Below are 22,119 nucleotides of genomic sequence, written 5' to 3'. Positions count from 1 at the left end.
ATCTCGGGTCACCTTGGGAGTACCCCAAGGCACCATCCTTGGTCCCCTCCTTTTCCTCGCTCACGTAGTGCCCCAGAGACATTAACTGTGGGTGTGGGGTCAGCTTCCACACGTATGTAGACGACACCCAGCTCTACTCCTCCACCACCATCCTTAACTTCACGACCAGCACTGTGCTGTCAGATTGTTTGTCTAACATCAAGCCAGGGATGAATCATAGAATCATAGAAATTTACAGCATGGAAGGAGGCCACTTTGTCCACGCCGGCCGAAAAAAGCTATCCAGCCTAATCCCGCTATCCAGCCTAATCCGCTTTCCAGCTCTTGGTCCGTAGCCTTGTAGGCTATGGCACTTCAAGTGCACATCCAAGCACTTTTTAAATATGGTGAGGGTTTCTGCCTCTACCACATAAGAACATAAAAACATAAGAAATAGCTGCAGGAGAAGGCCATATGGCCCCTCGAGCCTGCTCTGCCATGTAATACGATCATGGCTGATCCGATCATGGACTCAGGTCTACTTCCCTGCTTGCTCTCCATAATCCCTTATTCCCTTTTCATTTAAGAAACTGTCTATTTCTGTCTTAAATTTATTCAATGTCCCAGCTTCCACAGCTTTCTGAGGCAGCGAATTCACAGATCCACAACCCTCTGAGAGAAGAAATTTCTCCTCATCTTAGTTTTAAATGGGCGGCCCCTTATTCTAAGATTATGCTCTCTAGTTCTAGTCTCTCCTATCAGTGGAAACATCCTCTCTGCTTCCACCTTGTGAAGCCCCCTCATAATCTTATACGTTTCGATAAGATCACGTCTCATTCTTTTGAATTCCAATGAGTAGAGGCCCAACCTACTCAACCTTTCCTCATAAGTCAACCTCCTCATCTCTGGAATCAACCTTGTGAACCTTCTCTGAACTGCTTCCAAAGCAAGTTAATATGGAAACCAAAACTGCACGCAGCATTCCAGGTGTGGCTTCATCAATACCCTGTACTATTGTAACAAGACTTCCCTGCTTTTATACTTCATCCCCTTTGCAATAAAGGCCAAGATTCCATTGGCCTTCCTGATCACTTGCTGTACCTGCATACTAACCTTTTGTGTTTCATGCACAAGTACTCCCAGGTCCTGCTGTACTGCACCACTTTGCAATTTTTCTCCATTTAAATAATAACTTGCTCTTTGGATTTTTTTCTGCCAAAGTGCATGACCTCACACTTTCCAACATTATACTCCATCTGCCAAATTTTTGCCCACTCACTTAGCCTGCCTGTGTCCTTTTGCAGAATTTGTGTGTCCTCCTCACACATTGCTTTTCCTCACATCTTTGTATCATCGGCAAACTTAGCTACGTTACACTCAGTCCCTTCCTCCAAGTTGTTAATATCGATTGTAAATAGTTGGGGTCCCAGCACTGATCTCTGCGGCACCCCACTGATTGCCAAACCGAAAATGGACCATTTATCCTGACTCTTTGTTTTCTGTTAGTTAGCCAATCCTCTATCCATGCTAATATATTACCCCAACCCCGTGAACTTTTATCTTGTGCAGTAACCTTTTATGTGGCACCTTGTCAAATGCCTTCTGGAAGTTCAAATACACCACATCCACTGGTTCCCCTTTATCCATCCTGTTCGATACATCCTCAAAGAATTCCAGCGAATTTGTCAAACATGACTTCCCCTTCATAAATCCATGCTGACTCTGCCTGACCGAATTTTGCTATTCCAAATATCCTGCTATCGCTTCTTTAATAATGGACTCCAACATCTCCTTCCCAACCACAGAGGTTAGGCTAACTGGTCTATAGTTTCCTGCTTTTTGTCTGCCTTTGTTAAATAGGGGCATAGGGAAGTAAATAGGGAAGTAGGACCTCATCCCACCGTGCCTCTCCAGCCTTTCTCAAGTGTCTGCTTGGCTCAGCTGCTAATATTCTTGCCCGAGTCGGAAGGTTATAGGCAATCTTGTGACATAGAATGGGCTTAGTTGGGAGGTAAGAGACAGAGAGTAGGGATAAAGGGAATATACTCTGACTGGGGGGCTGTGGTATGCAGTGTTCCGCAGGGACCTGTACTGGGGCCTCAGTTTTTCACCATATATATTAATGACGGATGAAGGAATATAAAGCTGTCTTTCCAAGTTTTCAGATGACACTGTTTGGAGGCACAGTCAAGTTGTGTAGATGGGAGCAGGAAATTAAAAGGGACATAGACAGATAGAGTGAGTGGACAAAGCTGTGGCAGATGGAATAAAAACAGCAAATGCTGAAAATACTCAGCAGGTCAGGCAGCATCTGTAGATAGAGAACAGAGTTACCATTTCATATCGATGACCTTTTGTCAGAACTGGAAAAAGTTAGAGGTGTAACAGGTTTTAAGCAAGTAACAGAGCAGGGAAACGGTGGTGGTGGGTGGGGGGGGGGGTGGGGGGGTTGGAGGAAAGAACAAAAGAAAAGGTCTGTGATCGGGTGGAAGGCAGGTGAGATTAAATGATGAATGGGCAGATGGTGTTCAATGTGGGGAAGTGTGGGGCCATCCACTTTGGTTCTGAGAAAGACAAATCTAAATATTTTCTAAATAGTGAACTGTGGGGGAGCAATGGTGTTTGGGTGTCCAGGTGCATAAATCACTAAACACTAGTGCACAGGTACAAAAAGTAATTACAAATGCTAGTGGAATGTTGGCCTTTATCACAAGGAATGCTTTTCCCATACAAAGGACATTGGCGGTCAGATTGACCAAAGGGCTGATCTTACCTTGATTTCCTTTGGGTTCTCTTCTTTGGCTAGCTGCCTGCAACTTGCTTCAAGCTATGGTGTGCCATTGTGAATTATCTTTTGCCACATTTTCCTGTCACAAGTATCATGTTCCCATGTGTCAGTTGAGATGCCACATTCTTTTAGATTAAGGATTGCCTAAAGACCAGATATTTTGAGTTGACTACCACAAGAGCATTGAGAATGCTTCAGATCACCATAGAATAGCTTTTTGGGTAGTCTAGTATTAGGCATTATAACTCTGTGTCCAGCCCACCTTAGTTTTGCCTTTACTATCATTGCCTCTATGCCTGGCATATATGTTCTTCTGAGGACCTCAATATCTGGAACCTTGTGCTACCATCCAATTTTTCATGATCATCACTATGATCTGTCTGAGGCAAACTGGGTGGAAATGATTGAGTTTTTTGAGGTGATGACTGCAAGTGGTCCAGCTATTGCACACATTCAGCAAGGATATTCTAACTATTGCCTTGTAGACCTTAAGTTTGATCTTCAGTTTAATGCCCCTTTTATCCCATAACCTCACATGGAGCCTTCCAAAAGCATTAGAGGCTTTAAACAATCTGTGGTTCACATCATAATCTCGGAGTGCATCACGTGACATGGTGCTTCCTTGGTAGGGGAACCTATCCATTGCAGACAGCACGTGCCTCTGGATGGCAATATTGGGTGGCACCTAGGGTTTTTGCAGGGGCAGGCTGGTATATAACTTCCGTTGGCTTCAAACCGATAGTGAGGCCAGATTTCTTACACGTTTCTGAGAAATGGTCCATGATGACTTGGAGGTCCTCTGTGTGGGTAACAAGGGCACAATAATCACCAAACAAGAGCTCCCGAGCAAGTTCGTCAGGTGTTTTATTTTTGGACTGCAGGTGGTAGGGGATTGTACAATTTTCCATCCATTCTAAAGTGAATATACATTCCTTTATCCAAATTCCCAAAGGCATAAGTAAGCATAGAAGCAAACAAGATACTAAGCAAGATGGGAGCTAGAACACATTTTCTAGGACAGCCAACCTTGGCCAGTCGTTTCCAGAGGCCCTCTCTACTGACTATAGATCAATAAAGACACAGTAAAGGTCCAAGTTTTGTTCTTGACACTTTTCCTGAAATTGTCTGGCAGTAAAGACCATATTAGTGGTCTTGTATTAAAGCAATCTGAATGACAGGAAGAACATATTATGCTAACAGCCTGAATAAATTGCAGTATTGGTTGAAAAGCATTTAACATTTGGCTTACCAGAGACCAAGAAATAATGGCAGCACCTAGTTGTATCTCCAACGAGAATTAGTTTTCCTAATTCCAGGTATGAAAAATTGGCACAATTATCAAATCATCACAAAGGGTAGCAATAGTTTGGTTTCAGATTAGCTGAGTTCACATCCATATGGCATAACTCCTTTTAGCACAACAGCAGTTCAACCTTTAACTTGGTTCAACTTCATATAACATCTCATCAGTTCAGCATTCTCTATTGAAAATTACATATCGGTAGTCTTCCGTTTGTGTAGCAGCATAATCAATAGCAATTGTATTCTCTCCGTTTAAGGCCATGGTATTAATAGAAGGTTTACAATCACTTGCTCTGGAAGTAGTTGCCCTGTTGGGCCAAGATTGAATGCTCTTTATATTACCATCATAGGCAGTGCCTCAAAATCAAGGAAAACTTGCTTCCACTCCAGAAGTCCACTCAGGTGACTGAACAGCCCAATACAGGAATTACAGTCTCTGTCACAGGTGGGACAGACAGTCATTGAAGGAAAGGGTGGATGGGGAGTCTGGTTTGCTGCACACTCCTTCCGCTGCCTGCGATTGATTTCTGAATGCTCTCAGCAATGAGACTTGAGGTGCTCAGCGCCTTCCCGGATGCTCTTCCTCCACTTAGGGCGGTCTTTGGCCAGGGATTCCCAGGTGTCGGTGGGGATGTTGCACTTTATCAAGGAGGCTTTGAGGGTGTCCTTGAAACATTTCCTCTGCCCACTTGGGGATCGCTTGCAGTGTAGGAGTTCCAAGTAGAGCGCTTGCTTTGGGAGTCTTGTGTCGGACATGCGAACAGTGTGGCCCGTCCAATGGAGCTGGTCAAGTGTGGCCAGTGCTTCAATGCTGGGCATGTTGGTCTGATCGAGAACATTGATGTTAGTGTGTCTATCCTCCCAGAGGATTTGCAGGATCCTGAGAAGACCGCGTTGGTGGTATTTTTCCAGCGATTTGAGGTGTCTACTGTATATGGTCCACGTCTCTGAGCCATATAGGAGGGCAGATATCACTACAGCCCTGTAGACCATAAGGTTGGTGCCAGATTTGAGGTCCTGGTCTTCAAACACTCTCTTCTTCAGGCTGGCGCACTGGAGGTGGTGTTGGACCTTGTCATCGATGCCTGCCCTTGCTGATAGTAGGCTCCTGAGGTATGGAAAATGGTCCACGTTGTCCAAGGCCACGCCGTGGTTTTTGATGATCGTGGGGCAGTGCTGTGTGGTGGGGTAAGGTTGGTGGAGGACCTTTGTCTTATGGATGTTTAGTGTAAGGGCCATGTTTTCGTACGCCTTGGTGAAAATGTTGACGATGGCTTGGAGTTCAGCCTCTGAATATGCGCAGACGCAAGCATCATTTGCGTACTGTAGTTCGATGACAGAGGATGGGACGGTCTTGGATCTAGCCTGGAGACGACGAAGGTTGAACAGGTTCCCGCTGGTTCTATAGTTTAGTTCCACTCCAGCGGGGAGCTTGTTGAGCGTGAAATGGAGCATGGCAGCGAGGAAAATCGAGAAGGGGGTTAGCGCGATAATACAGCCCTACTTGACCCCGGTCCGGATGTGGATTGGGTCTGTGGTGGATCCATTGGTCAGGATCACGGCTTGCATGTCGTCGTGGAGCAGGAGGAAGATGGCGACAAACTTTTGGGGGCAGCTGAAATGGAAGAGGACGCGCCGTACTCTCTCGCAGTTAACAGTGTCAAAGGCCTTTGTGAGGTCAAAGAAGGCCATGTTCAAGGGTTGGTGCTGTTCCCTGCATTTCTCTTGCAGTTGTCGTGCCGTGAAGATCATTTATATAACATACTTGTTACGGCGGGTTAAGACTTCAGCAAGTTCAGCTTTCATGCCTGGTTCATCAGGTGGCTGTTTCTCTGCTTATTCTGCTAATTCTATACTCTAGACACTACTGTTGCTAATAATATAAGCAAATAATTGCTTAACTCATTTGTATAACATTCCCATGCCTGCTTTGTTAATTGATCCTTATTCTATTTAGGGGCTAATGCTCCATTAAATTGCAGACAGTGGAATTTATATGCATGTGTGAAGTGCTCCACTGCTAATGTTCATCAACATGACTTCTAGATGTCTCTTTCTTATACCTTCAGAACTTACCATACAGAAATAATTGGTCACAATAACTGCTAGCTCTCTCTCTAAACTGAACTAACTTTCTCTTGACTCCTGTTAGCTTCTTAAGAACATAAGAAATAAGAGCAGGAGCCATTTGGCCTCTTGAGCCTGCTCCACCATTCAATAAGATCATGGCTGATCTGATCATGGGTTCAGCTCCACTTCCCTGCCCTCTCTCCATAATCCTTTACTCCCTATTGCTCAAAAATCTGTCTATCTCCGCCTTAAATATATTCAGTGATCCAGCCTTCACAGCTGTCTGGGGCAGAGAATTCCACAGATTTACAGCCCCCTGAGAGAAGAAATTCCTCCTCGCCTCAGTTTTAAATGGGCGACCCAATATTCTAAAACTGTGCCCCCTAGTTCTAGATTCCCCCAGGAGTGGAAACATCCTCTCTGCATCTACCTTGTCGAGCTGCCTCATTATCTTATATGTTTCAATAAGATCACCTCTCATTCTTCTGAACTCCAATGAGTACAGGCCCAACCTGCTCAATCTTTCTTCATAAGTCAACCCTTTCATCTCAAGAATCAACCAAGTGAACGCTTCTCTGAACTGCCTCCAATGCAAGTATATCCCTCCTTAAATAAGGAGACCAAAACTGTACGCAGTACTCTAGGTGCGGCCTCACCAATACTCTGTACAGTTGTAGCAGGAGTTCTCTGCTTTTATACTCCATCCCCCTTGCAATAAAGGCCAACATTCCATTGGCCTTCCTGATCACTTGCTGTACCTGCATTCTAACCTTTTGTGTTTCATGCACAAGGACCCCCAGGTCCCTCTGTACTGCAGCATTTTGTAATTTTTCTCTATTTCAATAATAATTTGCTTTTTTATTTTTCTTGCCAAAGTGGATAACCTCACACTTTCCCACATTATACTCCAGCTGCCAAATTTTTGCCCACTCACTTAGCCTATACAGATTTTTTTTGTGTCCTCCTCACAACTTGCTTTCCCACCCATCTTTGTATCATCAGCAAACTTGGCTACATTATACTCAGTCCCTTCATCCAAATTATTAATATAGATTGTAAATAGTTGAGGCCCCAGCACTGATCCCTGTGGCACCCCACTAGTTACTGTTTGCCAACCGGAAGATGACCCATTTTTCCTGACTCTCTGTTTTCTGTTAGTTAGCCAATCTTCTGTCCATGCTAATATATTACCCCCAACCCCATGAACTTTCATCTTGTGCAGTAACCTTTTATGTGGCACCTTGTCAAATGCCTTCTGGAAATCCAAATATTGATGAAGTCTTTTTTCTCTACTGGTTCCCCTTTATCCACCCTGCTTGTTACATCCTTAAAAAGAACTCTAGTAGATTTGTCAAACATGATTTCCCTTTCATAAAATCATGCTGACTCTGCTTGACTAAATGATGCTTTTCCAAATGTCCTGCTACTACAAATTTATCTCTGTTTCTGAAGTGGTCTCTTCCTTAGTCGTGTCTCATGTTTCTTCTAGTCTTGCCAGTCTCCTTCGTCCTCTCTCACATCTAGAAACATGGGATAAAGTAACCTCTCTTTCACTTGAGTATCAATGGACACTTTAGGCAGTCCGATCTGCCAATCATTTCTTCATCAACACTGGATCATTTTTCCTTTAAATGATCTAAACCCATCTGTCAAAACACTAAAAGCTCTGGGTTCCAATAAGTTTTGTCTCCAAACTCCATTATATTCGGCAACAATCTTGAAGTGCCCTTTCTTTACTAGTTCAATACATCTCTATGGTTCTTAATCATGAATTAATATAGTAAGTATGTTTATTACAGTTGATGCCCAAGGTTTGGTGCTCAACAGTCCTTTAGCACTCCACATGAGAACAGAGAATTTGTAACTCTGTTATTTTCTTGTTGAAATTGAAAGTATATCCGGCACTTGTCATTCAGAAACTTTTTGTTATGCATCAATGCATCAATAAACACAGAGAGAGAAAAAAGACTTCATCAGTTTAGGGCCCATAAAGTTTAGTCATTTGTTTGCCGTCAGTATCAGTATCCTTTAAACCATAGATATAATCTAATCTTTTAAAGAATCCGCAAATATTATGCAAAATGGAATATAAACCTGATTCACCCCTAGTTTCCTTGGCCTCCTCCAGACTTGATTACTCTAATGCTCTCTTTGCTGGCCTCCTATCCCCTTCCTTCCATAAACTCCAAACTTCTGCCTGTGCGGCAGAGAGTCCTGTACACCCATTACCCCATTGTCTCTGCCACACTGGCTCCCAGTCCAACACATTACATTTAAAGTCCTTACCCTCAGCTATCAGTTCCTCCCCAGCTTATCTTTAAAATCCAGCAGCCCTCTATCCCCTCCTGAGTGCTTCATCTTTTTGACTCCATCCATCTGTATGTCTCCCCCACCTGCCTTTTCTGCTTTCAGCCGCCTCACTCCCACACTTTGGAACACCCTCCCTAAACCTTTCTGATTTTCAACCTGTTTCTCCATCTTTAAAAACCTTCTCTATGCTTGTCTCTTTGACCAAACTTTCAATCACCCCACCTAATCTTTCCCTGAGGACATTTCCTACCTTAAAGGAGCTTCATAAATACAAGCTATTGTGATTTTTTTCCTAGAATAGGTATAACACTCCTGTATAAAGAAAGAAAGAACTTACATTTATATAGCGCCTTTCTCACCCTCAGGATGGTGAATGGTAGCATAGTGGTTATGTTATTGGACTAGTAATCCAGAGGAATGGACCAATGATACAGAGACATGAGTTCAGATCACACCATGGCAGCTGGAGAATTCAAATTCAGTTAATTAAATAAATCTGGTATCAGTAATGGTGATTATTGTAAAAATCCAACTGGTTCACTGATGTCCTTTAGGGAAGGCAATCTGCTGTGCTTACCCGGTCTGGCCTATATGCAACTCCAGACCCACAGCAATGTAGTTGACTCTTAACTGCTCCTTTGAAGTGGCCTAGCAAACCACTCAGTTGTCAAGAAGGTGGATCACCACCATCTTCTCAAGGGGTAATTAGAGATGGGCAATAAATGCCGGTATTGCCAGAGACATCCACATCCCGTGCATGAATTTAAAAAAAAGATCATCCAAAGTCCTTTATAGCCAATGAAGTACTTTTTATTTGTAGTCACTGTTGTAATGTAGGAACTGCTGCAGCCAATTTTCAGAGGGCAAGGATCCACAAACAATAAAATAATGACCAGATCATCTGTTTTAGGTTGTATAACACACTGTATTAGTGGATAGAAGAACACAGCGCACATTGTATTATAACACACTTTGTGCAAATCGGTATAAACATTATTTTGCAGATTATATAACAACTCTGTAATATATTAAAAGCCCTGTCTATCCTGCAGCTAACACTTTAAATTTGTCATAGCAAAAAAAACTCTTGCTTCTGTGATTAGCTCAAATTTCCCCTGAACCAATCAAAAAGCAGCAGGTCAGGATTCACTTAGCCTGATCGGCTTTATTGTCCCTCATCATCTCTGTCACAAATTTCTACCTTTTCCTGGTAAGTTTGCTCAGACCTGGGAATGAAGCTCGACCCTCTGTCCTGTAAGGCTCAGTACCACACTGGGTGCATGTACACAATAAAATGTCAGAGGCAGCAGGTGATTGAAAAATATTTTCTATATCCAGTTGCGCTGCCGTTTTCAATCTCTGTTACTCTGACAATATAAATTCCTCTGAAGCATATCAGATTTTTCCCAGCTTCTGCTTTGAAACTCCCTCACCCGTTCTGAGTTTCACTCTGCCCTAGCTGACCCTGTTTGCATTCTTTACCAGCTAGTCAGATTGCAGGACTCCTTCATTTAAACTTTTGGTGATAGTGTAAATGGATAGATATCGGATCGCCTGCCCGATATACACCTCTCCCAATATTCGTTTCCAGAACCAAAAATCAAGAGAGGGGTATATGGGCAGGCAGTCTGTTAGAATGACCTCCATGGAGTGTGCATATTTCCATGAAGCAAAGAGCAGGACAGAATCCACCCACAGGGTGCCTCGCTAATCTGGTGTCCTCAGGATGAAAGATTTTTATACATCACAGACAGAATTGGGTCAAGCAGTGATGCCTGTAATATACTTTGCATTCAGCAAATGCATAGCATAATTGGTCGGATAGAGATCTGAGAGGAATGTTCCAGAATCAGGTCCTAACAGAGGCATACCCTTGAAAGTTCAAACAAAATACATTTTTCTTCCAGTATTTAATTAAAAAAATGACTTTGTGGTAAAAGTAATTCTAAAATATGACTGTGTGCAAAAAGTATAAGCTGTCTGCCTGGTATATCTGAGGCTTTGAAACATTTAACATACATTCTCATGGATCAGGTTGTTGTAGGTCTGTTCTTTAAACTTGTTGAGGCTGATTTAAAAAAAAAATTATGTATACATATTTCTTCTCCTGTTGTTATGGAAAATAATAAAACCCATTGTCTGCGTAGTTAAGATCTCAGCTCTGCGGGAGAACATAAACAAAGTGTCAGCTGAGAAAGTGCCCTGGGTGTATCTATGGTGTGTGATTGCTCTTCTAGCTAAGCATGACCCTATCAGCACTTTGATCAATGCTGGAGTCATCAGCAGCAATATCCTGTTTGATCTGAATCTGGTACGTGTATCTTTATATGGGTATTATATGTGTGCTAGTTTGACTTAGTTGGTAGAATTCCCACCTCTGATTGAGACAATTATGGACTCTAAGCCATATTCCAAGACTTGAGCACATTATCTAGGCTGACCTTTCAGTACAGTACTGAGGGAGTGCTGCAGTGGTAGATGTGCCGTCTTTCAGGTGAAATTTCAAGTCAAGTCCCTGTCTGCCTTTTCAAGTGTACATAAAGGATCTATTCAGAGAAGAGTAGCGAGTTCTCCTGGTGTCCTGGCAAGCATTCTTTTCTTACCCCAAAAAGGCAGATTAACTTATCTTTCATTCATTTGCTATTTATGAGACCTTGCTGTGTGTAGGTTGGATGACGTATTTGCTTACATAACAAGGGTGATTGCACTTCAATAAGGAATTCATTGGTCTTCTTCTGTCATATGGTAGTAGCAAAGCAAATCAAATGTCAATATCTAAGTTGGACATCCAGGCCAAAGCTTCTACTGTAACAGCATGGATATCTTGTAGGCTGCCTGCAAATTTCCTCTATGGGCAGTGCTCAGTGAAGTGCTCCAGGGTCTGATTAGGAGCTCCACAGTTGCATGATGGGGATGCTCTAATCTTCCACCTATGGAGAAGGTGACAGCATCTACCATGACCAGTTCTGAGGCGGTTGATGGTTGTAGAGCACTTCGGGATGTTTTTTAGGGCATGATAAGAAAGGAAGAAAGACTTGGATTTATACAGCGCCTTTCATGACCACCGGACATCTCAAGGTGCTTTACAGCCAATTAAGTACTTTTGGAGTGTAGTCACTGTTGTAATGTGGGAAAGGTGCTCCATGAATGCAAGTTCTTTCTTTTACTGCCTCTGCCTCTTTGAATGTCTGTCCCTGTTACCTTTTCTCTTTCCCTGTGTGTGTCACAAGATCAGAAGATAGACACAGATGAATCAAATCATTTGCCCCATCCTAGCTCATTGAACTAGAATAAAACGACAGCTTCGTGGCAGAATGCAGCAGCTTCTAAAACGATTTCAAAGCTGTGCCATTACCCTACCATTCCGTGTGTTGATTACTCCTTACGTGGGGAATAACTTCCTGACATCAGTCTAAATTTACCTTTTGCCAATTTGAGCCTTGTCCTGCGGTCATAGATTTACTTGAAGCAATGTTCTCGATTTACTGCTTGTATAATATTTACTAACTCATACGTTTCTGTGAGGTGTCCTCTCAGTCACCTCCTTTCAGGGCTGAAGAGTCCAATTTTAGCCAACCTTGCTGTTATGTATGGAGAAAGAGTCAGACTGAACACTGTGAGCTCAAAGTAAAGTATGACCGTAGTCTTTTATTGCAGGTCTCCAGAGTGCCTCTCCAACCTATGAGGCCTCCTTAAATACCTGTGCTCCCAAGGGATGAGCCCTCTGGTGGCTGTACAGAGTAAATACAAGTTTACACATTTAACAACACTCCCCCTCAAAGTCAATAGTGTAACTATTTACAATGTGAGTCGATCTGGGGCCCTTCTTGCCCTGGTTGATTGTCTCAGTGTGAAATCTGATATTGTTGAATCATTTGTTGGGCCCTCGCTGGGCTGCTGTGCAGCTTGCCTTGCTGGGCTGCCTGGTGTGTTGGGTCCTCCTGGGCTGCTGTGGATGATGGATTCTGCTTCGTGGTCAACCGTGGTGCCGGTTGCCACTGGTGTGTATGTTGGGGGATCAAAAAAGGTAGGGTCCAAGGTGGATTGCTCAGGATAGTCCGTGAATCTTAGTTTGATTTGGTCCAAGTGTTTCCGGTGAATGAGTCCATTTGAAAGTTTGACCCGAAACACCCTGCTCCCCTCTTTGGCCACGACAGTGCCGGGAAGCCATTTGGGACTTGTCCATAATTCAATACAAATACAGGATCATTGATTTCAATCTCATGTGACACATTTGCGCTATCATGGTATGTACTTTGTTGAAGTCGCCTGCTCTCTACCTGTTCATGTAGATCAGGGTGAACTAACGAGAGCCTTGTCTGAAGTGCTCTTTTCATGAGCAGTTCAGCAGGTGGGATCCCAGTGAGTGAGTGGGGTCTCGTGCAGTAGCTAAGCAGGACTCGGGATAGGCGAGTCTGCAGTGAGCCTTCAGTTACCCTCTTCAAGCCTTGCTTGATAATTTGCACTGCTCTCTCTGCCTGACCATTGGACGCTGGTTTAAATGGGGCAGATGTGACATGTTTGATCCCGCTACGGGTCATGAATTCTTTGAACTCAGCACTGGTAAAACATGGCCTGTTGTCGCTCACCAGGACATCGGGTAGGCCGTGTGTGGCAAACATAACCCGCAGACTTTCAGTAATGGCAGCGGATGTGCTAGCCGACATTATATTCAATCCACTTGGAGTACGCGTCTATAACCACAAGGAACATTTTACCCAAGAACGCCTCCCTGGGTACATTGCTTAACTGTGAGCATGTAATACATCTGTGAACGCAGGACTCTAAGTCCACATCAATACCTGGCCACCACATGTGGGATCTGGCTATTGCTTTCATCATTACGATGCCTGGGTGGGTACTGTGGAGGTCATTGATGAAGGTGTCTTTGCCCTTTTTGGGAACCACTACACGATTGCCCCACAGAAGGCAGTCTGCCTGTATAGATATTTCATCTTTGCGCCTCTGGAACGGCTTTACCTCTTCCTGCATTTTCACTGGGACACTGGACCAGCTCCCGTGAAGCACACAGCTTTTGAATAGAAATAATAAGGGATCCTGGCTTGTCCAGATTTTGATCTACCGGGCAGTGACGGGTGATTGCTCACTCTCAAATGCTTCCATAACCATGGCTAGATCTGCGGGCTGCACCATTTCCACCCCCGTGGTGGGCAATGGCAGCCTCCTGAGAGCGTCGGCGCAGTTTTCTGTGTCTGGCCTGTGGCAGATGGTGCAGTTGCATGCGGACAACGTGAGTGCCCATCTCTGGATGCGGGCCAATGCGTTGGTATTTATCCCTTTACTCTCAGAAAACAGGGATATGAGTGGCTTATAGTCAATTTCCAATTCGAATTTTAGCCCAAACAGGTATTGATGCATTTTCTTTACCCCATAGACACACGCTAGGGCTTCTTTCTCAATCATGCTGTAGGCTCTCTCAGCCTTAGACACACTCCTGGATGCATAAGCAACCAGTTGTAGTTTCCCGAAATCATTAGCTTGTTGCAATATGACGACGCATCACATGCTAGTACCGAAAGCTTACATGGATCATACAACACAAGCAATTTGTTTGAACATAATAATTTTCTCGCTTTTACAAAGGCATTTTCTTGGCTTTTGCCCCAAACCCATTCATCTCCTTTTTGTAGTAAGACATGCAGTGGTCTAACAGTGTGCTGAGACCCGGTAAGAAGTTACCAAAGTAGTTCAGGAGTCCCAGAAACGAACTTGTTTAAGACCTGGGCGCACGAAGTGTCGTCAGCGGGCAATAGCGCTTGGACGTCGTCCCAGTTCCAGCGTATCTTTCCCAGCCAGCTCCTGCCAAGCAGCGTGGCACCATTGCCCGGTACCACCCGATAGCTTGTGCACCGCTCCATCGTAGGAAACCTTTACAGTAGCACTGTCGATTAAGGGAATCAGTTCTTTCGTGTAAGTTCTTAGTTTCATACGAATTGGAGTTAAGACTGTCCTTGAGGCCTTGTTGCACCACAATCTTTCGAAAGTCTTTTTACCCATGCTGGACTAGCTCGCGCCCGTGTCCAGTTCCATTGACACCGGGAGTCCATTTAGTTCAACATTCAGCATTGTCGGGGGACAATTCGAGGTGAATGTGTACACCCCATGTACCTCTGCCTCCTCGGTCTGAGGCTCTGGTTTGTCGTGATCCTCCATGGATCTGTCCTCCTCTGCAACATGGTGGTTTGCAGGTTTAACAGGATTAGCAGCTCGCCTGCACATACGTTGGAACTGTCCCATTGTTCCACAGTCCTTGCAAACATACCCTTTGAATCGGCATGAATGGAAACGATGATCACCCACGCAACGCCAACCAGATGTTAATGGCCTTGCATTCATCACCCTTGATGTTGGACTCTGAAACATCTGCGGACGTGCAGCTGCAGGTGTGTGTGACCTGCCCTACGTTGTGATTCGAAAACAACATCACTTTGTCCACAGTACTTGTAGCAGCACTTGTGTGCTGAGAGATTTGCTTAGTATTGTCACTGGTGGCAATGAACGCCTGGGCTATCGCTATGGCCTTACTCATGGTTGGGGTCTCTACAGTCAAAAGTTTGCAAAGTATGGTTTCGTGGCCAATGCCAAGTACGGAAAAGTCTCTGAGCACGTGCTCCAAATGTCCTTCAAATTCGCAATGTCCTGCAAGGCGTCTTAGCTCGGGTTCAAATGCTCTCGGGCCAGTGTGCAAAATCATTGTACGATTTCTCCGTGGGTTTCGCTGGAGATTTTTCATGAGGCCATACGTTGGTGCCCCGCAGATGGTGAGGAGATCACCCTTCGTTTGGCAGCGTTCTCTTCCCCATCTCGCTCGTTGGCCACGAAGTATTGGTTGAGTCGCTCCGCAAAAGTTTCCCAATCATATCCCTCTGAGAATTTCTCCAGGATGCCCACTGTTCTCTGCATCTTTGGGTTCGCTATCTGTATCTCGTCACCAGTTGTTATGTATGAAGAAAGAGTCAGACTGAACACTGAGCTCAAAGTAAAGTGTGACCTTATCTTTTAGTCTTTTATTGCAGGTCAGAGTGCCTCTCCCACCTGTGAGGCCTCCTTAAATACCTGTGCTCCCAAGAGATTATGGGATCCCTTGGGACTCCAGGAGATGAGCCCTCTGGTGGCTATATACAAGTTTACATATATAACACTTTCCTCATAACTTAGTGCTCCAACATTAGCAATCAGCTTCATGGTTATTGTCTGTACTGCCTTAAAAGCTTGAGTGTCTCAGTCACAGTACTTATGCTGCAATCTGACTGGAGCACTGTACAGTTTTATTGTGATGTCCTTCAACTTGTACTTCATTGACATATTATTCAGCATTCTATTTGTTTTGACTCAACATGTTCAGGGTCGAGTCTACTAACATCCCTACATCTCTTTCACAATCATCCTTAGCTACTTTAGCACCATGCTGCGTATGTTACTCAATAGCCAGAATTTTAACTTGGAGATGGGTAGGGAGCGGGGTGAGGCGGGGTGGTTGGGGTGGGGGTGGAATGCAGCCGGGAGAATGGGTTTGCCTCTGCCCCTGCCGAACTTAACACCAAAGCCTGATTAACATTTTGGCTCTCTGTTTCCTGGCAGCAGCCAGCCAAATTGAGAGGCTGTTTGCCTGTTGGGCGGGTAGCAGAGAGGAGGGAAGGAGGAATCATAAATCCGGAGAGGGTGTTAGGAAAGCTGGGGATCGGAGGGTCTGGAGATCGGGGAGATGGGTTAGGAAAGCCGGGGATTGGAGGGGGGACTGAGATCAGGGGTGGGGTGTGGGGGCTGGTGGTAGGAAGGCTGGGGATCGGAGGGAGCTGGAGATCGTGGGGGTCGGTGGGGGTAGGAAGGGCGGAGGTTGGAATGCTGGAGGGGGGGCGGGGGGGTTGGGTCGCAGGTTGGTGAGGGGTTCAGGGGCCAGGGATCAGAGACAGGACAGGGTGTCGGGGGTGTTGGGGGCCGGGACCGAGGATTGGAAGCTAGAGAGGGGTCGGGGGCCGAAGATCGGAAGGCTGAGCGGGTTCAGTAGGCCGGACGGGGGATTGGAGATCGGTGGTCTCGTGGGGGGAGAGGAGGAGATTGGAGGCCTCGGGGGCGGAGGGAAGGTAGGAGGGAGATTCGAAGGTTTGAGGTGAGGGGTGCGATCATTGGGATTGGTGAGGCAGGAACGCTGAATCCAGCTGGTAAGTAGAAATGCTCTTACCTCCTTGATCCAGCAATCCCCGCCTTCCTTTAGCCGGTGGATTTTTCCCGAGGCCTGAGAAACCTGGCCAGACAGAATTAAATTCAAAATTGTGCTTCTAAATGAGACACGGAGCCTCATTATAATACTTAAAGTGCTGCCAGCTTCACCCCCCAGCATCCTGCCTCCATTAAAACCAGAGGTGGGTGAGTTGGAGGTGGGTTGAGGTTGGGATTCAGTTTTCTAACACAGTAACCTCACACCCGACCCCAACAATTTTTTGGATTTAACATTCCCCCCAATGTGTCCGACTCTAAGGCCGGAATTTTCTGGGGTGTCAGCGGGCGGGATCGGTGGCGGGATGGGTGAGAAAGTGTTTTTTTTTTACAGCAGCTCAGGAACCGTTCTGTATGGTACCTAATGTACCTGTTCTGTATGGCTCAGCTAATCACCGCCTTGACCAACTCATCCACAGTGAAGCCTGTGTTTGTAATTCCAGAGTTACTTATATTGAAGAGAGACTCAGGCTTACTTACGATGCTTCCCATAGTGGAGAAGCCCATTGACACTCATTGTCTGGTCTCATAAATGAAGAATGAGCACTTGGGTGAACGATCAGAGGGTTGTTGGTGCTGGGATTCTGTACCCTAGCAAGAAACAGAGGCTTATGATGAGGGTGTGGGGTGGGGGAACCTTTTAATATTGCAATGATTTTAAAACTTGACCTTCTTCCATCATTGACAATTATCCTTGGGCTACCCCATCCTGCTGTCACTGTTTGTGACAAAGGAGGATTTTATGGAATAAATAATTCAAATACCATCTGGCGCTGTATCAACACCCGTCTTCGCACCTCAGTATGTATCGGGGTGGGGGGGAGCGGGGGGGTGGGTGAGAGTATTTTTCAGAAATGAGCACCTGTAGTCTGGGACAGGTCCTGGAGCTGGCTGTTGCTCACCGAGATTACCTTTCTTAGAAAGATGAAGCTGAGCCCTCCCAAGGAGATGATGTTTTCCATCCTAACTGCAGCTTTGGAAAATGCAGCCCTGTATTTAGCCACGTCAGCCACACGGTCTGACTGCTCTCCTGAGGTGGAATGTCTGATAAGGTAGAAGCTAAGAATAGTCTTGCTGTGTCTAACGAGAAAGGACAGAGGAAGCTGTTGCTGAACCAGTAACAGAGCGCTGAGCAGACGGAGGCAGATCCTACTCTGGCCGTACACAGCTCTGGGCTTGGCTCAGCTCTGGTTCTCATTTCTCACCCCGATTTTCTTTGGCTGAGGTCTAGTTCTAGATCCAATGGCTTTACCCACACTTGCTTGGACATGGAATTATGTCTGGTCAGATGGGAGCTGCCTGCTGCTGCTCTCTAAGTACGCAGTCTGGATAATAGTTTACTCATTGTGTGGTTCAGACATGCATGAAGGAGTTTCTCAGGGCAGTGTTCTAGGCACAACCATCTTCAGCTGATTCATCAATGACCTTCCCTCCATTATAAGGTCAGAAGTGGGGATGTTCACTGATTCTATCACACTGTTCAGTTCCATTCATAGAAACATAGAAAATAGGTGCAGGAGCAGGCCATTCGGCCCTTTGAGCCTGCACTGCCATTCAATAAGATCATGGCTGATCATTCAACCTCAGTATCCCTTTCCTGCTTTCTCTCCATACCCCTTTGGCCGTAAGAGCCATATCTAACTCCCTTTTGAATATATCTAATGAACTGGCCTCAACAACTTTCTGCGGTAGAGAATTCCACAGGTTAACCACTCTCTGAGTAAAGAAGTTTCTCCTCATCTCGATCCTAAATGGCTTACCCCTTATTCTTAGACTGTGACCCCTGGTTCTGGAACTCCCCAGCAACAGGAACATTCTTCCTGTCTCTAACCTGTCCAATCCTGTCTGAATGTTATATTTTTCTATGAGATTCCCTCACATTCTTCTAAACACCAGTGGATACAAGCCCAGTTGATCCAGTCTCTCCTCATATATCAGTCATGCCATCCCGGGAATCAATCTGGTGAACCTTTGCTATACTCCCTCAATAGCAAGAGCATCCTTCCTCAGATTAGGAGACCAAAACTGAACACAATATTCTAGGTGTGGCCTCACCAAGGCTCTGTACAACTGCAGTAAGACCCCCTTGCTCCTATACTCAAATCCTCTAGCTATGAAGGCCAGTATGCCATTTGCCTTCTTCACTGCCTGCTGTACCTGCATGCCAACCTTCAATGACTGATGTACCATGACATCCAGGTCTCGTTGTACCTCCCCTTTTCCTAATCTGTCACCATTCGGATAATATTCTGTCTTCCTGTTTTTGCCACCAAAGTGGATAACCTCACATTTATCCATATTATACTGCATCTGCCATGCATTTGCCCATCACCTAACCTGTCCAAGTCACCCTGCAGCCTCTTAGCATCCTCCTCACAGCTCACACCGCCACCCAGCTGTGTCATCTGAAAACTTGGAGATATTACATTCAATTCCTTCCTCTAAATCATTGATGTGTATTGTAAATAGCTGGGGTCCCAGCACTGAACCCTGCGGCACCCCACTGGTGACTGCCTGCCATTCTGAAAAGGACCCGTTTATTCCGACTCCTCAGATAATGAAGCAGTCTGTGCTCACATACAGCAAGACCTGGATGACATTCAGGCTTGGGCTGATAAGTGGCAAATAACATTTGAACCACACAAGTGCCAGGCAATGACCAGGCATGCTTAAGTGATCCCATCATTAGAAGGCGTCTATTTTAGCCCTTCACTTCCTGATGAAACCAAAACTGTAGCTTGAGGGCAGCGCCTGTCAGCCGGGTACTGAAGTGTTCAGCAGCGCTCCTCTGTGCTCTTTGCACTTTGCTTTATGGTGAGGTAGTATCAAAACCGATAGCAGAGCTGTAATATAAAAAGGCAGCACTAGTGCTTCAGCGGCACAGCTTACCACTGCAATAGATGGTTTCGCCCCCCTGCTACATTTTGTTCTAGCTGTGGGTCAGCCCACTTATACAAGCTTGCAATGCAGTTTAGTGTTGTTGGGTCGTGCGGACCTTCCCGCTTCAGCATGGTCCTCAGCGAGAAAATGAAAGCGGTAATCATGATTTTGAACCAACAGCTGTTCACAAGTGCACACACTCACCACTCTTCACCTGGCACTGCCAATGGTGGCTGTGCCTTCAGCTGCCAATGCCCTCTCTGGAATTCCCTCCCTAAACCTCTCCACCTCTCTCTCCTTCTTTAAAACCAACCTCTTTGACCAAGCTTTTAGTCATCTGCCCTAATTTCTCCTTATGTAGCTCAAAGACAAATTGTGTTCGATTATGCTCCTGTGAAGCACTTTAGGATGTTTTACTACATTAATACAAGTGCCAGGCGCTATATAAATACAAGTTGTTGTTGCCCGTGCTTGGAATCTACTAGGCCACGTACACTAAGCAATGCCACCGGGACAGTGGGATCCAAGACAAATGCAACCAGTTTTGTTTGGCGGTTTAATGTAATTTTTAAGATAGCTCTTCGAGGAGATGTATTTGGAGCCTGCAGTGATGATTCTGACACAATACACATTGGTTTGTTTCTCCTGACCAAAAACAACCCTCCAACAAAGACAACAAAATGTGCATTCAGTTAATTAGAATTCTGCTCCCATGGTGATGCTTTGTCAATCAAAACACACAAGAATTTTTCAAAAAAGTAAACATCTGAGTGTAATGTATTTGCTTCATGGGTTCTTTGCTTAAGGATTCATAGCAACACATTGTTATTAAGAACTAGTTGGTTTATTAACAAAGGTTTAACAATCACACTACACATTACCAGTTCATCCACTAGGCTCACAACTGCACATCTCATCGTGGATGACCTAGACCCAACTGACTGGGGTTTTATTGAGTCTTGTGAACATCACATGACTGGCTAAGCCACTCACAATGCAACAGCTCTACAAACCTGTGAGCATACTCAAAGGCGCATACATTACACTGAGTTTCCCCAATGATTCAGTGGGTAAGTACATCGCCCGATGTGGAGCTAGTCATGGAGACCAAGGGCTGGACTTTCCCCTGATGATCGCTGGGCTAACGTTCATCTATCGCCCAAATAGGCAGGCTATCGCCCAGTTTACTTAAAAAGTGGAAAGTTGGGCCGGAACATCACCCAAAGATTGTGCACAAGAATTTCACATCGCTGAGGTGATCGCCCACCGCAACTTTCAGCACATTGCCCACACATTTTTGATCCGTGCCAAGTCAGCTGATCTCAGTCAGAGTGGCAGTAGGACTGCTATTGGTCTCAGCACCACTGAGTTGGGGACGGGAGAAAAACATCAGGCAGATTCCCGATCCTGATTATTTTCCACGTGTGAACATTTGAAGAGGCTGAGGACCAGGCTTGCAGGTGAAGAACAAATAGTTCCTGTTACTCATTGGTCAAGGCTCACGTATGCAGTGGTCATTGGACGATGTACTGGAGGGTGACCAGTTCCTATGGAATCATATTTCAGGTTAAATATTTCTTACTGTGTTCTACTGTGTCCAGCTAGTTAATTCTCAATGGCCCTGGCCATGATTAGAAAAGGCAGGTCAATAAAATAGATTTTTTGAGCTGCCAGTAAAACTCTGCTTTTAAAGTCAATTGGTTCAAGCAGGAAGTTACTGATGACTAAGTACACAGTGACACTAAACATCAACGTAGGAGGCTTTTATAAGACAATTTGATAAAAATAGGTTATAAGTAAACAGAACAATTTTCTATGTATTTTTGGCTATTCTGTATGTTCCTGAACAAAGAGAAGTTAGATTTCATGTTCAGCACTTTGAAGTTTCTTGATATTTCTTCACTGTGATATGGGAACATAGACGTCCTTAGGCACAGGAAAAAGCCACTTGGCCAACATGCCTGTCTTTCTTCATTTAGCTCAGCTCCGTCTTCAATCCCTGCTCTCTCCAGAAATATCAAGATATATATGTTAGCAGAATAATGACAGTTAAAGAAAGACTTGCATTTATATAGAGCCTTTCATGATCATCGGACGTCCCAAAGCGCTTTACAGCCAATGAAGTACTTTTGAAGTGTAGTCACTGTTGTAATGTAGAAAATGCAGCAGCCAATTTGCACACAACAAGCTCCCACAAACAGCAATGTGATAATGGCCAGATAATCTGACTTTGTCATGTTGATTGAGGGATAAATATTGGCCAGGCCACCGGGGATAACTCCCTTGCTCTTCTTTGAAATAGTGCCATGAGATCTTTAACGTCCACTTGAGACAGCAGATGGGGGTCTCGGTTTAATGTCTCATCCGATCGGAGATCGTGAGAGGCGGGAGTTCGTCGAGAGGCAGCGGCCTATAAAGGCTCAGCAGTCGGGCAGTCCGGGGAATTCATGAGAAGTGGGAGTGCTTCGAGAGGCAGCAGCATATAAAGGCTCAGCAGTTGGGCAGTCCGGGGAGTTCGTGAGAGGCGGAAGTTCGTCGAGAGGCAACGGCCT

At 45.1% G+C, this 22,119-nt stretch overlaps 1 protein-coding gene across 1 annotated transcript in view; it reads left to right on the top strand.

Moving 5' to 3' along the window:
* The window catches only part of inpp5jb (inositol polyphosphate-5-phosphatase Jb), a 101,479-nt gene that overhangs the window by 691 nt on the left and 78,669 nt on the right, over positions 1-22,119 (top strand). The window lies entirely within an intron of this gene.

The sequence above is a fragment of the Pristiophorus japonicus genome, chromosome 8, assembly GCF_044704955.1.
Source record: "Pristiophorus japonicus isolate sPriJap1 chromosome 8, sPriJap1.hap1, whole genome shotgun sequence".
Taxonomy (NCBI): Eukaryota; Metazoa; Chordata; class Chondrichthyes; family Pristiophoridae; genus Pristiophorus; species Pristiophorus japonicus.
This window is presented reverse-complemented; position numbering and strand designations above follow the sequence as displayed.